This window comes from Apteryx rowi, unplaced genomic scaffold (genome assembly GCF_003343035.1).
Source record: "Apteryx rowi isolate R43461 unplaced genomic scaffold, aptRow1 scaffold_51, whole genome shotgun sequence".
NCBI classification, from domain to species: Eukaryota; Metazoa; Chordata; class Aves; order Apterygiformes; family Apterygidae; genus Apteryx; species Apteryx rowi.
The window spans coordinates 2,127,756-2,133,376 of NW_020450772.1; positions in this window are offsets into that span (position 1 = coordinate 2,127,756).

A 5,621-nucleotide genomic window follows, 5' to 3' on the forward strand; every position below is an offset into this window, starting at 1 on the left:
CAACTGGGCCAGAGGATCCCAGTGGGGACAGACAGCTTGGCAGAACCATTTCTTAGCAAAGAGTTCGGAATACCTGGGTTTGGGTGTGTGTGATGTGCTGGCCCTCTTTCAGGGCTGTTTCTGGAAAGTAGCTGTCAGATTTTCTATTTTCACCTCAGAGAAAACCAGAACACCTCAGGATTGTTTGGCGGAGCTTAGCTGCAGAAATAAAACAGTTAAGTCAAGAAGCTCTACCCTCAGCCAGAAATCCTGCTGCTTAATCAAAAAGCATGCAGAGGCTTCTAAGAGATGCAGACATTGGAGTTTGTCCCTATAAAAAGCAGAAGTCAAGCATAAACACTTCCTATACATTTCAGCATAGTTATTACATAGCAGGATAGCTCCCAAGAAACAAACTGAAGCCATTGTCCACTTTTTGACAAGGTACTTTAACATCTAGCTGTTGGAAGAGAAGGGGAAAATATGGGGCCTAATGCAAACCCCTCTGAAGTTATGATGATTCCTACTGTGAGACGGGCTCGGTTTAAAAGGGTAGGCTCAATATATATAATGACAGAGCAAATGGGCAGTGGGAATATAGATGGGAGCTCCCGTGACGGTGGCCATTGGGCAAAGGCAGACTGAGGAGGGAACACTGATATATTGTAGCATGGCACCAGGAGGTCTAGATCCAATTCCCTGCATTTGCACAGATTTTCTGAGTGACTGCCTGTAAGTTTTACTGTCCCTGTGCTTCTGTCCCGTCTATGAAAATGGAGTATGACTATTCTTTCAATCTCTCCCTCTTCCCCTGCCATGTCCTTCTTCAGGCTGTGAGCCTCAGTGTAAATCCTCTCCTTCGTACATGTGGCACCATCTCTAAATGCCAATGGAACAGTGCGGCCCAAACAAGGTAAAGAAGGTGAGAGCCAGAGCCCAGGTAAGTCAGTGGAAATACTCCCACTGACACTAGCTGTCTATGAGGCCCAAGCATGGTTGCTGGGGAACAGGGATGTGTTGCACAAGTTGTTTTTTCGCTTCTTCTTCAGAATGGCTGTGATGAGACAGGAGCTTTTCTGCAAGTTGCAAAGGACCTAGCCCATCCCTGATAATCCTTTGCTTTTCAAAACTGCCTACAAATAAAAGTGAAATCCAAAACTCTGCTCCTGCCAAACAAGCCTGCCAAAAAGAGGCCCATCACTAACAGTGAAATGGCTTTCTCGTGGTGTGACCTGCCGGTGTGTCTGATAAGCACGTGATTGTTCTCCTGCCAGTTTGTTTTTAATTAAACGCAAACAATAGAGACTGACAATGAAATCCCTGAGTGTCACCCAGAAAGTTCCTCAGCTTTTGGCTAGACTTTTTGCTTGCCTGTTGTTGTGGATGCAGTCCACAGCCTGCTGCCTGGAGGGCCACACTGCCCTTGCACCTAGAGGCTGCAGACAGCATTTTATTTACATATAACTCTCCCTATCGTTTCCTCTGGAGGAAGTATCTGAGGGAATCATTTTATTGACGAAGCATACTAAGCTGTCTGGAGTGCTCCACAAAGCATGCTCCAGAGGGAGGCAAGCGAGAGGAAGGATGGTTTCAGTTATAGGTCAAGAAGGAGCATCCTCCAGCTCTGCCACAGCCTTTTCAAGCACCTGGRCAAGCCTCTCGGTCTTGCTGTCAGTATGCTAGAGATAATCAGGCGTTGTTCTGCTAAAGGCAAGACCCATTTTCAAAAGCAATTCAGGCTTTTCTCAACGCTGAAGCCTAAGCCCCACAGATTACCCTGAAATACAGGTCTCTCAGTTCTGGAATTGCTCTGAAAATGCAAATCTGCTATATCTACACAGCAGATTGTTGCTTGCATCACTACTAGCAAAATCCAGCCCTTGGGGTAACAAGAACTGGAAAGACAGGTGGCACAGCCCTTCCTGTATGCCTGCAATCATAATACACCTCCATGATCCCTGGCAGCTTGCCTGCCAGCACATCCCACAGCCTGCACTGCCTCCTTCTCACTACTAGCTACATTCAGCTAAAGAACAGCAGCTGAATGTTGCTGAACACTAGCGCAGTCTGCAAACATGCTTCATTTTGTTTTCCAGATACATTATATAGATATGCTATGTTTTGCAATTATATGTTATATTTTGCAATTTTGAGTGGAACAACACCCAAAGAGATTTTAAAATCCAGGCCCTTCAGTTCCTCACATGTAAAACAAGAACATTTCTGCTAGGAGACCTGTCTGGATTTTAGTTCTTCAGAGAGAAGGCTGTCTTGTACTGCCTGCATACCGCAGTCCTGGTTGGGACCTCCGCATGACATCATGAGAACTCCCTCGGTTGCTAATTAAACACTCCTACCACTGTCTGAATTACTGCTGCRCTGGCCAGGCAGCCTCCTGAGCACAGGTGACTGCTTTTTGCTTTGTTTGGATCCACATAAAATGTGACAAAAGCTGATCACATAGATTTATTTTTGCACATAAAATGGCCAGGTGCCAAGGAATTTTTATCCTGGTTGCAGGTCAGTTACCCAAGGGAATAGTAGTAGCTAAGATAAGCTTTCCAGTGGAGACAAGGAAGCATGTTAAGACAGTCTGGGCAAAGATTTTTTTTCCAAGCCTATGATTTATCTTTCTGTTTGGGAATATTTTGTACATGGCTGAGAGAACACAAGAAACTAAAAACACTTCTAGAAAACCAGAAATGTGTTTTTTTCCACCTCCCTCCCATCAGGGAAACCTTATAGGTGATGTACAAACTATTGGACAGTTGGATAGTTTTATGAACATTTAATCAAGCCTTGGTTTTGCACTTCTTTATTTTTGGACCTATCCTGTGCTCTGCTCTTCTCACCTAATGCCTAACTACATTCAAGTTGCCCACAACCTTCATATTTAAGCTTTGAAAAAATAATGAAAACAATAATAAAAAACTTGGAGTCTCAGCTCTTTTAATTCCTTATTCAGGTGTTTTCTAGCAGCAGTTCTCCTGATCTTCCTGTTGCAAACGGGGTTGTTTCATTGGATTCTTAATATTTTGCTTGCCTTTAATACTTTTTGTTTCATTAACTTGCAAGCAATGCCGATTCTTAATATGATTTTGCAGCCTGGGTGAGCACCTTATTTAGTATTAACAGCATCAATAATAGCATTCTAATAATACTGGCATGCATTTTGTTTAAAACCATTTGTTCATTCTTAATGAGAATGTGTACTCTGCTTGGTTTAGAGTTGAATTACATTTTTACAAACAAAAGTAAGAAAATTGAAGTATATATTTCAGCAACATAGAATCTACAAAGACCCTCAAAAGACTGCAGAAGTTTAAACAATTATGTTGGTGGCAGTCAAAATTTAGAATGTATTTAAGAGAGAAACTCAGCTGCATTATGCAAAGAGCTAACTGCCAAAGAATTAGAAGTCACCATATGGCTCACTTTTTCCAGATACATTTTTACAAATAGCAGTTTCTTAGGCATTAAAAAATTTAACTTCCCAATTGAAGTTAAACTGGTATGTTTTAACTTCAACTGATAAGTTGAACTACAGCCTAGTTTTCTTTGATTTAGGACAAGAATGGGAGTAAAAAATATGAGTTTTGGTAACTTTAAAACTTCCTAAACGTTTTTAAAGTTATAAGTGCAGGATAATTCTTACACCATGCTTTGAATGTCAGTAGGTAAACTGAAGTTATGAAAAGCCTTAAAATTTCAACAAATACCTTCATTTCTACACTTCACTGGTATACTGCAAACACTCCTTTTTACCAAATTTATAGACAATCCACATCTGTAATAGCATTCAGCTAAATATTCTGGCTTTTTTTCTCAGTGTAAAGAGACTCAGGCCTTCAGCTGTAAAGTATACCTAGTTAGAAACTTCCTGATGAGAGTTTCAGCAGCAAATGCTCAACCCAACACATTTAATTCAAAACCTTTCAGGTTTTAATGAGATGATAAGCCTAATAGATGTTTGAATGGATTTCCAGCTTATGCCTGGCTTTCTGACAGACTGAAGACCTGGTGTTTCCTGGATCTGTGCCTCTGATGAACACCCTTCAAGAGGACTGTCCCACGGCCGGGGACCTGGGCGGCCCAGAAACTCCAGGACAACTGCCTTGACTCTGGGTTCACAGCCATAACTGGGTTTCCAAGGTCAATACAGTAGAGGACACAGTCCTTGGGGTCCCAGACAATCACTAAATAAAGTCTTGATGTTCTTCTTGACCTATGGAGGTCACTCATTCAGGAAACACCAGGACAGTTTCTCAAAGAATTTTAAAATGGTTTTAAACCCAAACTGAAAATTAAAATTTGATATGAACCCAGGCAACCAACACTTCGAAGACCTGTTGAAAAGGCAGTGGTCCCACAGTGACAGCTCATTAAGGATAGGATCTGCTGAAGTTCCTAAATGCTCAAGAGGAGTATCTTCCTTTTCAGAAGAAACATGTAGCCCCCTCCCAGTCAAAAATTGTCTCATCTTTCTTCTCTAACCAAATACTTCCAGGTTCCTGAAACTACTTTTTCAACAACCAAGAGCAAACTGTTTTAGCCTCAAAGAAAAGACTCCTACATAAATAGGAAGACTTAATGACTTTGCTGAAGAATTTGCTTTACCCAAATCCCATTTATTGGTTGCTTCTGAAATCTGCAGTTCTGTTTACAGATAGATCTCTCTTTTTCCCTCCTATTCTACCTTCGCAACTTTTATGGTACTTCAAAGATGTGTCAAAATATGGGATAGCTGGCAGCCATGAACAGCACTATCACAGGCTTTCCAAGTAATTTCTAATTAGACTTGTGGCTGTGTTCAGGAAGAGATAGTAGACAGCAAGGAGAAACTGCAGAAGCTTGTTGACGGATGAAGTGAAATTGTAACTATGACAAACACTATTTCCATACGGTTCAATCTTAAAAGAAAAAAAAATCTTTGTAGATTGGCTAAAGTCAACCAATTAATGATGCTTTTTTTGTTTTTTTACTTCTTACTATGAGGACAGGAGTAGAGCTCCCTTGCATCTTAGCAGGATGATGTGGGGGAAAGTTTTAATAAGAAATTTCACCATCCAGGAGAAATATTACATCTGGGTAAGCATTTTTTCTCATTTTAAAATGCAACTTTATCAATGGAAAAGACTATTTGAATTGGGAAGATGACTGGTGATGCAGTGCATTCTCCATTAGTTCAGATCCTGCTGCGTGTGGAAAGCACCAGCCCAAGTGGAGTTTGGATTTGTCACGCAAGAATCACTGAGACCGTTTCTGGCCTTGTTTCACGTAAGAAGTTACAGATTAGCTGGCCACTTCTGCCCTTAAAAACCTGCTTGAAGAAAATGGCTGTCATTCTTTAGCACAATTCCATGGCGTATCAGAAGTTGCTCCTTTTGTAATCATTACAAGTAGGAAGGAAGAAAGAAAAACGAAGTCGGAATGCCTTAGTTTGATGGGCGCAGTGCAGCTGGGTAAAATACGAACCGCGTGGCCTGGCGAAAGAAGAAGGTAAGACAAACGGGATCCCTGTCCGTGCCTCCCGCCTCCCTCGGGGACAAACCACAGCGCGGACATGCAGCTTCGCACCACACCCGCGGCGCCCCGGGGAAACGCGCCGCCGCCCGCACGGCCTCCGCCCCGGCCCCGGGCCC